The sequence below is a fragment of the Myxine glutinosa genome, chromosome 1, assembly GCF_964187855.1.
Source record: "Myxine glutinosa chromosome 1, kmMyxGlut1.1, whole genome shotgun sequence".
Classification (NCBI taxonomy): domain Eukaryota; kingdom Metazoa; phylum Chordata; class Myxini; order Myxiniformes; family Myxinidae; genus Myxine; species Myxine glutinosa.
The window spans coordinates 167,221,604-167,233,810 of NC_136261.1; the positions used below are offsets into that span (position 1 = coordinate 167,221,604).

The window sequence follows — 12,207 nt, forward strand, 5'->3', positions numbered from 1 at the left end:
GAGACATTGTGTGTGATTCAATCCCTTCCTTCTGGGGAGGGATTGGAAACGAATTTGGCATAGGGGGAGATATGGGAGACGAGACAGTAGAGACGAAATTTGTAAATTGTGTAAATACGGGGACGGGCAAGGGTAGAGTAGGTTGACATGGGGGGTGACAAACGGATAGGGACGAGCTTTCTCTGCTCGCTCTCCCGCGCCCCTCATATTGCATTGCCTTGTATTGTGTGTACCCTTGCGCCCTTTCCCCCCGCTAACCTCTGCTTTGTCTTCCTCCCCACTCATGGACCCACGGTCTTTTGTTGAGGGGAGTGTGCAGGTGCCCTGAGTTGTGCGGTTGCACTCTTGCGCTGCTCCCTGCTGCCTGCACCGGTACACCATATGGACCACACGTTCTGTGGCCTGACACCTTTGCTGGAGCAGACCATTGCTGCCAGCAGCATCTTACAAATAACAAATAAGAGTAGGCCCCGTTCATTTTGCGGCCCACCCTCCATATCGACCTCGTTGGGCAGCATCCATTCTGCGCCCTGATTTGGCTAATATACCTCCTTTGCCAACAGCCTTCGCTGCTCTTGGGCTTCCGCTCGAACCAGCCCAAATGCCACGAGGAAAGGCCCGAAAAGGGGGCGGAGCGCAAGGGTGGGGGTGTGGCCACGTCAAGCAGCCGTCAAAGGCGGAGCCAGTAAGACCCCATCAACCAACCAGGGCTTGCGTGGGCATGGCTAAGGGGCATGGTAAGGGTGGGGCTAGAGGTTCGAGAGGGCTGGCAAAAGCGGCGATATATAACCGCGCACGCAAAGCCCTCTGAAGGACTTACGCGGAGAAGGATTGATGCGCATTACAAAGGACTGATTGAGCTCGCTCGCATGAGAAGGACTGGCGAAGGACTGCAGAGTACTGAAGGACTCGTGAGGGAAGCTGAACCTTGGCAGTTGTGCAGAAGGACTTTCGTGGAACTTTCGTGGAAAGGCGCTTGGTAACACCATTGGGAAAGTGGCGTATTGTACCCAGTGATACCGGGAGCGCGCATAAAGGCGCCGGTACAAGTATTACATACGCAATATAATCGCCAGCTTACTGACCTTTCCCCGATATAATTGTCCGCCTCACTCCTATGCCACGCGGAGAGCTGCCGGCCGTCTTTCATCGCCTGCATGGTACGAGTCGGGGACCGGACGAGCTGTGGACGCCATCCTTGGACCCTCAACCCAACCATCTACAACTCCGTGTGAGTGAGCCTCAGAGTGAGTCTGAGTGTGAACGGGCCCATGTCCAGGGATAAGTATAAGACTGTATAAGGCTGCCCTGTGTATCTGCTTCTTCCTCTTCCCTGTACATTCTTTCTTTTTCTTCCCCTTCTTATTTGTACAAAGTGTGAATAAATTGCCTGTTCTTCCTGTTTTCCTCTTAATTCGATCGTCTTTGTGATTTCTCAATTGGGTAAGCGTGGCACGATTGACAACCGCTCGAATCGGGTTTAGTACCTGTCAATGGCCCGAATCGCGGCTCGCTTATCGCTCGGCGTGTCCACTAATGCCGTGGTTCGGTTGGGGTTATTTCCTTGCTTCACGGCCGGTGTTAGTACTTAGGTAATAGGACCAATTCGACCAACAACCCTATTTAACACCGACCGGAAGGAACGTGATAGCCCCGGGATCGCGTCGGCCAGTAAAAGGACAAGGGGATTAATCCCCCCTTGATAAGGGGAAGGCCGACGTTAGGAGATCTGCAACAATATATATGAAAGGCTCACATTGGATATGGAGAAAGTTTATGGAGGCACGGCGAACGGTGTAGGTTGAAGTTGTGGGTGGTGGTTCATTTCAGCCTAAAGGGGTAGTGACTGAGTGTAGAAGAGAAATGGAGATGTGTGAATGGTGTGTGTGTGTGTGTGTGTGTGTGTGTGTGTGTGTGTGTGTGTGTGTGTGTGTGTGTGTGTGTGTGTGTGTGTGTGTGTGTGTGTTGCAGGAGTGGGTGTGGTTTTGCATGAATGTGTTTTTGTTTGCGTGGTGCATGTTGTAAAAGTAGGTGGTCGGTTGTTTTTCTTTGTTTTTTTTGGTGTGTGAGTGAGTGGATAAGGGGCTTTGGATTCTGGGAGTGGAGGCTGTTTTTTTGTTGTTGTCTATGTTCTTACTGGCTGGGGGTGGGGGTATGTGTGCATCCGGGTGTAGCTGCTGCATGTGGAGGCATATGTGCCCCTGCTAGCCCACCTTGGCTGACCGTATCGAGGTTGAAGGGCCGAAACGGGATGATGCTGAGGACCTCGACTGAGGACCCGGTCAGTGAGGCACACTTGTGACCAGGTGTGTTCTGAAATTATGTATATACCCACACACATACATATATAATGTTGCGAGTTATTCCAACTGTCCTTGTTTTCAAGGTAGTTTTGATTTTACAAAGCTCTAAGTGTTATTTGAAGCTTTTATATTCTAACACACATAAGCAAATATAAGTAAACGTGAATATTGTCAATGTGCAACAAATACAGCAATACAATAAATAAATAAATGGTACAAAATGTGACTATACATTGGCCGAAATATTCGGTTCCGTGAATGAAGAAGAACACGTCTTAACGAAGAATAAGTCAGTATAGAATTGACTGGCTTTTACTCTCGAGTAGAATGTTTACTTAGCACAGTCGTTGTACTTGATTATTCCAATTTGATCAACAATCGACACTACATAACTATACTGCATTAATCAGACACTATCTGTCTAGTTGTAATATATAGTATCGAAACTATGTCAGGAAGAAAGGTGGAAGAAGATAAGTTGTGGTTCTTACATTTTTTCGGTGGCCTGGACCAGCCAAGTACACAGGTCACATGTTTGGGAAGAAAAAAAAACTTTGCCCTGTGTACGGTGGGGAAAATGTTTTGCAATGGAGTGGAAAAAATGTCCTAAGATTTCTTTTGTGCGCTCTATTGAAAATGCAATGCCAATATGTGCAATTGAGTGGTGTTCTGTATTTGGCCATCAACAGAAAATACCTTCTGAAGAATGTTTTTTATTTTACACTCAAAAGTATTTTACATTTTACACTTTTATTACATTTTACACATTTTACATTTTACACTTACAAAAAGTAAAAAGTAAAAAGTATTTTACACTTTTACAATCAAAAAGTATTTTGCCAGTGCCTGTTGTCGTTGAGCCCACCTGGTCCGAATCAACGTCCAACTGTCCCGAGCCCGGTTCCTTGGCAAAAATAGCGAATTTATTTGTGTTATGTACTATGTAAATGAAGACAATTAAACATCAAAAACAACTAACAATGCTATGCTTGCATCAAGATTTTATTCCATAGTATGGCCCTCTTGCTGTAGTTTGCTCATTATTTTCGGAATACAAAGTTTCTGATAGCATACGAATCTTGTCCAGAAAATATGGTAGTGTGGCGGACACGAAAGCACTGACGTGGTGACATCACCCCGCACACCAAGTGGGGATGGGCCACGCCAGGGAGAGAGGCGTGGCCTCACGATATACACGGGGCGCGCAGCCCTGAGCAGTTTAGTGCTGCAGTTTGAGTACTTTCAATAAAGACTCTTTTATGAACCGCGTTGTCCGCTTGCTCCTTGCGTAAGCATTAGCGCGCGCAGCATCGCGCTTCATATGGTGACCTCGACGTTGGATCTGCCGTAGCGATCCTTCCGAACACGACGCCATTGCAATGGCAAACGACAAGGCAATGTCGATTAAACTTCCCGAATTTTGGGAGGCCCAGGCCGAAGTCTGGTTCGTCCAAGCCGAAGCCCAATTTCAGCTTCGGCGCCTCACCGGCGACGACACGCGCTACTGCCACGTCGTCGCCTCCCTCGGGCCCGGCACGGCCGCTCGAGTTGTGTCCGTCCTTCGCCACCCACCGGACGGCCACAAGTACGAGGCACTCAAGTGGCTACTCCTAGCCACGTTCGGCCTCACGGACGACGCACGGGCCGACCGCCTCCTGGATCTCCCCGAGCTCGGCGACATGCGCCCGTCGGTCCGAATGGACCATATGCTGTCACTGTTGGGCGACGAAGCCCCCGGTTCTCTATTCCGGGCGCTTTTCCATTTCCAACTTCCAGCGCAGGTTCGCCTCGCGTTGGCCGGGACTGGGCTAACGGAACCCCGAGCATTGGCAGCCGAGGCGGACAGGTACTTCGCGGCTTCGGATACGCGGGCGAGAGTCGGTGCGGCCGTCACGGACCTCGAGGCTGATGCTGCTGATGCTGCTGATGATGCTGATCCACAGCATCAGCTTACACAGCATACGCAGCATGCTGATATGCCCCTCGTGACCGCCGCCACGCCCCGCCCACCGCCGCGGCGAAAACCGCCACCGCGGGGAAAACCGCCAACTCCACCGGCCTGGCGGAGCCAGCCACACTCCTCCAGCTCCACCACCTGGTGCTGGTTCCACGCCAAGTTTGGCCACGAGGCTCGGCAATGTCATCCGCCATGCTCCTTCAACAGGTCGGGAAACGCCCGGGCCGGCGCTCAATAGTGGCGATGAGCGCCGGCCGTTCGAGCAGCCTGCTGTTCATAACGGACATCTTATCCGGGCGCCGTTACCTGTGCGACACGGGAGCGCAGGTGAGTGTCGTTCCTGCCGGTACGTCAGACAAGCACGCCGCGGGCGGGGGCCCCGCGCTGCTTGCCGCGAACGGGACGCCCATCCGTACGTACGGAAAACGCTGCCTCTCTCTGCGGTTCGGAGGGCAGGTTTTCCGATGGACGTTCGTCACCGCCGACGTGCCCACGGCACTGCTTGGCGCGGACTTCCTGTGCGCTTATGGGCTCCTGGTCGACGTAAAGCGCAGACGTCTTGTCCAGGCCGAGACGTTCAGCTCGCTCGCTTGTGCGCTGCCCAGCTCGTCGAGCAGCTCAACGAGCGGCTTGCCAAGCGGCTTGCCGAACGGTTCGGTTCCGGCCACGTTGATCTGTACGCTTCCGGCAGCGGACGCATTCACCCGCCTCCTCGCCGGCTTCCCGGCCCTCACACAGCCCACCTTCTCGGCGGGGGCCGTCAAGCATGGGGTGGCCCATCACATCCCCACCGTCGGGCCAACGGTCTACGCCCGGGCAAGCCGCCTCGAGCCGACGAAGCTGGCGGTGGCAAAAGCGGCGTTTGCTATGCTGGAGCGACTCGGCATCGTTCGGCGCTCAGAGAGCGCTTGGGCGTCGCCGCTGCACATCGTGCCGAAGCCCGGCGGGGGATGGCGACTGTGCGGGGACTATCGCCGTCTCAATGACGCCACCACTCCCGACCGCTACCCCATCCCCCACATTCAGGACTTTTCCGCCCGTTTGGCGGGCATGTCCTTCTTCTCGAAGGTGGACCTCATACGCAGCTACCATCAGGTCCCCGTCAGGCCGGAGGACGTCCCGAAGACGGTGGTCATCACGCCATTCGGACTCTTCGAGTTCCTGCGGATGCCCTTCGGTCTGAAGAATGCGGCTCAGGCGTTCCAGCGACTGATGGACAGCATCCTGCGTGACTTGGATTTTGTCTACGTCTACCTGGACGATATCCTCGTCGCCAGCGCATCCCGCAAAGAGCACCTACGCCACCTCCGCACGCTCTTCGAACGCCTGGGCCAGCATGGCCTGATTGTGAACCCCGCAAAGTGCCAGATCGGCACCGCCGTAATCGATTTTCTGGGGCACCGTGTCACCAGGCACGGAGCCGTCCCCCTGTCGGCCAAGGTGGAGGCGGTGAAGGGGTTTCCGTGCCCCAGCACGATCAGAGGGCTGCAGGAGTTCCTGGGCATGGTGAACTTTTACCATCGGTTCCTGCCCCGTATCGCCCAGATCCTGCGCCCCCTGCACGAAGCTCTCCGAGGTAAGCCGGGCAAAGGCGACGTTACCTGGACCGAGCAGATGGACACGGCGTTCACGGGCGCGAAGCTCGCCTTGGCTAACGCCACCATGCTCGCGCACCCGGCGCCCGATGCACCGATCACCCTCACCACCGACGCCTCGGACTGCGCGGTGGGCGCGGTGCACGAGCAATGGGTGCGTGGAGCTTGGCAACCGCTGGCGTTCTTTAGCCGGCAGCTTCGCCCACCCGAACGCCGTTACAGTACCTTCGACCGCGAGTTGCTCGGGCTTCACTTGGCGGTCAGGCACTTCCGCCATCTGCTCGAGGGCCGTGCGTTCACGGCCTTCGTCGACCACAAGCCGCTGATCTTCGCGATGGGCAAGGTCACCGAGCCGTGGTCGGCCCGGCAGCAGCGTCACCTCTCGGCCGTGTCCGAGTACACGACGGACATCCGGCATGTCGCGGGTAAGGACAACCCGGTGGCGGATTGCCTTTCCCGGGCCGTCGCCCACGCAGTCCACCTCGGCATCGACTATGCCCGGATGGCAGCGGACCAGGCCGCTGACCCCGATGTCCAGGCCTTGCGGACCGCCGTCACGGGCCTCCGCGTCACCGAGGTGCCGTTCGACGGCGCAGGCGCGGCCCTCTTGTGCGACGTCTCCCTCGGGCGTCCTCGCCCCATCGAGCCCGCGGGCTGGCAGCGCCAGGTGTTTGATGCCATCCACGGCCTGTCCCACCCGGGCGCGAGGGCCTCCCAAAGGTTGATCGCCGACAAGTTCGTCTGGCATGGCCTCCGGAAGGCCGTCCGCAGCTGGGCCAGGACGTGCCTCGCGTGCCAGCGCACCAAGGTGCACCGGCACACCCAGGCCCCGTTGGCCCCGTTCACGGTGCCGGAACGCCGGTTTGACCACGTCCACGTGGACCTGGTGGGACCTATGCCCCCCTCGCGGGGTTTCACCCACGTCCTCACCATGGTGGACCACACCACCCGGTGGCCGGAGGCCATGCCCTTGGCGTCGACGACGGCGGCGGATGTCGCGCAGGCTTTCATCGCCACCTGGGTCGCCCGGTTCGGCGCCCCCTCAGACATCTCGTCCGACCGCGGCCCCCAGTTCACCTCGGAGCTCTGGGGGGCGGTCGCGCAGGGGCTCGGGGTCCGGCTGCACCGAACCACGGCCTACCACCCCCAGGCTAACGGCCTGTGTGAGCGATTTCACCGCTCATTGAAGGCCGCGCTCCGGGCCACCCTCCGCGACGGCGGCTGGGTCGACAGGCTCCCCTGGGTCCTGCTGGGCCTCCGGACGGCGCCCAAGGAGGACCTGCGCACATCCGTGGCAGAGTTGGTCTTCGGGCAACCGCTGCGGGTGCCGGGCGAGTTCCTCCCCGACTCCACGGCACCATGGTCCGCGGCACAGCAGCGCTCCGCTCTGCAAGAGACCGCCCAGAGGTTCGCCCCGGTGCCAACGGCATGCCACGGGCACCCACCGACGCACGTCGCCCCGGAGCTTCGCACGGCGGAGTACGTCTTCGTCCGCCACGATGCCCACCGGACACCACTGCGGCCCCCGTACGACGGGCCTTTCCGCGTGCTGGAGACCGGGGCGAAGCACTTCACCCTGGACATCGGCGGTACTCCTGACCGTGTTTCTGTAGACCGCCTCAAGCCGGCCCACCTCGACGTGGACCATCCACTGTCAGTGGCCCGACCCCGCGTCGGGGCCGCCACGCCGCTCCCCGGTCCTGCAGCCGGAGGCATCCCAGATGGCATCCCTGCATCCCAGACGCCGCCAGTCGCCAGGGGGCGCTTCGGCCGGGTCATCCGTTTGCCCCGCAAACTGACCCTTCAGGTGCGCGGGAATTCTGGGGGGGGGGGGGGGGGGGCGCGTGTGGCGGACACGAAAGCACTGACGTGGTGACATCACCCCGCACACCAAGTGGGGATGGGCCACGCCAGGGAGAGAGGCGTGGCCTCACGATATACACGGGGCGCGCAGCCCTGAGCAGTTTAGTGCTGCAGTTTGAGTACTTTCAATAAAGACTCTTTTATGAACCGCGTTGTCCGCTTGCTCCTTGCGTAAGCATTAGCGCGCGCAGCATCGCGCTTCAGTAGTAAAATTTGCTTTTATTTATCAACTGTCAAAGTTTATGAAAGTCCAAAACAACATCAAACATTGTTAGTTGTTGAAAACATACAACATCAAACAATCATATCTCAAATTATAGGGCTGTTTTCCCCCTTGTTTTCCTTGCTCTTCCCCTTACTGAATACGGGCTGCTGTGGTTCCTTTTCCCCTTATTATATTAATCAATGAATGTTTTAATATGATCAATGGATCATCAAGGACAGCCTGTTATTTGTGTTACAATCAGAGGAAGCTACTATTTAAAGAAAGCATAATTTGGTAAGTGTTTTTACAAAAAAAAAATTCAACTTTTCAAGAAGGTGTTTCATCGACTGAAGGATGGATGCATCAATGTGAAATTCAACATACGAACTGACTTATACAGTAATGTCCTCTTGAAGAAAAAACACAAGTGGGATGAGAGAGGTAGGTGAGGGTGAGCCTGATGGTGAGTATGATTATTTTTTTTTGTGCATATAGGACCAATATTGTCTGCCAGACCTGCCTGTGGTTATTAATAACTTGTATGCCAAATTTGGTGCACACGGAGCTATCCGTTATTTTATTTTTTAACATCCAAACTCTAACATGTGCACTCGTGCAGGCAAAGTTAATTGTGCTGTGCACTTGTTGGTACAAACATTCCAGCTACTGTATGGCATTTATTTTACATCGTACAAGTTCATGCGACCACTAGTTCTTCTCAGCAACGTCTCCTCGATTTTCACGTCTAAAAAAAACCCCATATAATAATAAATAACGATACCAATTTTAAATTGTACAAGTCAGGAGACGATGATGGTTCACGAGCGAGCAAATCCACTATGATGTTTACTATTTCAGGTCACTGGCCATACTCTGTCCCACATTGCTGACAACGATGTAGACGTGGGCTATTCAAATATAAATTACCCACACATTTTGAAAATTTGATAGTTCAATGAAAGCATTGTTATGGCCCGAGGTTCCAGGGTCTACCCACGAGGGTGGGGGGGGGGGGGGCAGTGTTGTTTGCCTTGTTTCCTCCAGGACTACTGGATCTGAGGCAACTGAGCAGGATAACTCCATGGCCCCGAGTGGGTTGCTAAGGAACCACGAACACCAGTTAGTCAACCAAATCCCCCAGGGTCCTCCGTCTGATTATCGTTTACCTGGGGTGACTTCCTAAACAGGTTTTGTGCCCATCGGCTATGGTGTGGAGCCAATCATTGGGGAAGAATATCCCAGCTAGGCTAGTAGTGCTATACTGCACCAATGAAGGAAAAGACATCACAAGTAGATCGGAAAACAATTCAACAATAGGGGGTTTATTTACAAGGATGAGGGGGAGGGTGAAGAGGAGCATATATGCAATCAACAAACATCAATGTATGATCAATCAATGAGCACTCAAGAACATACAAGGGATCAATAATGTACAAAGCACAGGAACACAGAGCAGAGTTATCCCGTCATATCTAGCTCATACAGGGGGAGCCAGAAAGTCATTTTTTAAATTCGTGTGAAGGAAATAAATATTGTAAGCATGTAAGGGAGTCAGTTTTGAGAAGTCTGCATTGCTCCAGCCGAAAGCATGCATCAGCCTCAATAATTTCTCACATGTCACTACGCCGCATATCGCATAAGGATTTAAACTTTTATCCCTATAAAATTCAAACAGTCGAGGAATTAAGCCAAGATGATGAGATTGCCCACAATAATTTTTGTGAGGGAATGCTTTCATTTATGGACGGAAATGAAAACTAAAACTTTGCTAACAATTTGTTCATGTCTGATGAAGCACATTTTCGTCTGTGTGGCTTTGTCAACAAGCAAAATACTGGTTTTTGGGCGGCTGAAAACCCAAGAGAAATGCACACGAAACCGTTACACGGTCCCGAAGTCACAGTGTGGTGTGCACTTTCGTCGTTCAGCATCATAGGGCCTTACTTCTCTGAGAACAATAACAGAAATGCTGTCACTGTTACTGCAGCTCGATATACCGATATGGTTTCTAACTTCCTCTCCAGAGAATTTTAACAGATTTGTAGAAGTGAGCCCAATGACGTGGTTTCAGCAAGATCGTGCAACCTCCCACACTGCCAGTGTCCATGACTACTGTAAGGGTGCTCTTTCCAAAGCATGTCATTTCCCAAAACGGCGATATTCCATGGCCAGCGAGGTCACCCGATTTGACTGCATGTGATTATTTCTTGTGGTCATATCTAAAGGACAAAGTGTATGTTAACCGTCTACAAACTCTTCATGAACTTAAGGAAAACATCAGACACGAAATCAATGATATTGACGTGGCCATGTTGCAGAACGTCATGAATATAATTGGCATCCAAGATTGGAGGAATGTGTCAGATGAAATGGTGCGCATCTCCTAGATGTTCTTTACCACAAATAAATGGCATGTTATGTACTTCACTTTCTTGTAAGAATTTGTTTTGAAATGCATCTTTTTATTACCTTTACATGAGTGTTAAAAATAACCATATTTCTGGCTAACCCTATATAATTATACCTAATGGAACACATTACAAGGGCACCCATTCAGAATCATCCTGAGTTTCCCATTCACTTAGGTGAGGGATAAAGAGGAGAAATTACTGTAGTTAAGGTGTGTACTGAGGAGGGGAGGGTGCGATCTAGTATGAGGTGATAATCCCTTGGCCCTTGGTCTCTGGGATGCGCCCTGCACCCACCAGCATCAATATATCGCTCACCCAGTGTTCTGCTCTGCCAACTCGGTCCCACAGCTTGGCTCTGCTCACTCCAGCTCCCTTCTGTCTTTCGTTGCACACCACCTCTAAGCCAAAAGACCCACACACTAACATCTGTAAAGCTGTGCTTATAAAGCCACTTGGTGGATGCAGCTTTGGGGAGGATCAAAGAGCCATTAAGTGTTTATGAAAAAGGCTTAGCTGCCAAGTGGCACATGTGTTTTGGCATAGCTGGAGCTGCAGAAGTGGCACAGGTGTTTCAGCTTAGCTGCAATTAGACAAACGATGCAAGTGTTTTGAGGTTTTACTTGTGGAAATGGGGAGAAAAAGGGAAAAACCTAGCTGATCCCACACAAATCATATTGAACCTGAAACCCACTAGACAAAAGGGAAGGACTATCCGCACATGTGCTAATGAAATAACTAACTTGGGAACCTGTATGTTGTATGCATTGCCTGGGGAATTAGAGTTTTACAGAACCTTCACAGTATTTTGTGCCCAACTCTCCCAATCCCCTTCATCGTGAATAGTAAACTGTCCTCAAGTTATCTAACTGAGAATCTCACCAAGAAGGCTCATAAAGCTATTAGTTTGGACATTAAATGGACGTGATGAAGCAATTTGAGCGTGCGGAGCATTTGGTGGACATTGTCTGCACACTCAGCCTTCCTCCCTGACTGTGAGGACCATGATCAGTAACGCCACCAAAATAAAGTTCAGTGCACTAAAATTGAGTGTCTCATCATTCCACATGGTGAGGTCCTTGACTCCATACAGATATTTAATAATCCCACTGGCACTCGACTCACATGCTTAACGGCCAGTGTGTGACGGACCACTGGACCCTGGGGGCTCTCTATCTCAGGTCCTATTGGTTGTTGCCCATTACGCCATTGCCAATGTCTCAGTACCTGGAGGAATTGTGATTGTCATGGACAGCACTAAGCTATCCGTCAAATTAAATGGCCACCCACCAATCCATATACTGGTCTGATACCCCAATGACTCTCAAGAGTACGACTAGCCCTAGTGTTGAATATGGCTTAACTGGAGACATCTTGCACCTTTCATGCTACTGAAAAACACATAAGTCAAATAAGTTAACACTTAATAACTGTTACCAAAGGAGGGGCTGTGACAGTTTTTCCCAGCCAGATATTGGCCTACGGACCTCGCTTCATCTATCTTGCAGACTGTGGCGAGAGACTCTCAGTTTGTTCCTCACTTTTGTCTGTGGAACAACATTGTCCCAGATGCTCCACTGGGCCTTGGTTCCCCCTCGACCTAAAACAAAATTTCAGCTCATGGCCTCTTTTGTTACATTCATAAAAATTCCGAGAAAACGGGCTTCTAACCAGGAGCGACCCAGAGATTCCCCACATCCAGGATGGTGTACTCCCGCCTTCATGAAGTCAGGGCCACAACAGAGTTAGAGAGAGGGAGGAGAGACAGAGCCAAGTGGGTTGGGCCGGTCTATGGAGACTGATCGGCTCTTTGACCGTGACCACGCTGCCATGACGAATCCAGGCAGCAGGGAAGAATGTGGAAGCTTTGGCGACT

The 12,207-nt window shown here is 52.5% G+C and overlaps 1 protein-coding gene and 1 long non-coding RNA gene across 2 annotated transcripts in view; both read left to right on the plus strand.

The window, feature by feature from the left end:
• The window catches only part of LOC137419289 (uncharacterized), a 36,427-nt gene extending 34,202 nt beyond the window's left edge, over window positions 1-2,225 (plus strand). Inside the window, exon 3 of the long non-coding RNA XR_010982817.2 lies at window positions 2,175-2,225. This is a non-coding gene — a long non-coding RNA (uncharacterized LOC137419289). The remainder of the gene's footprint in view (window positions 1-2,174) is intronic.
• Window positions 1-12,207, plus strand: part of LOC144892562 (uncharacterized) — a 181,491-nt gene that overhangs the window by 48,216 nt on the left and 121,068 nt on the right. The gene's annotated exons all lie outside the window — the stretch shown is intronic.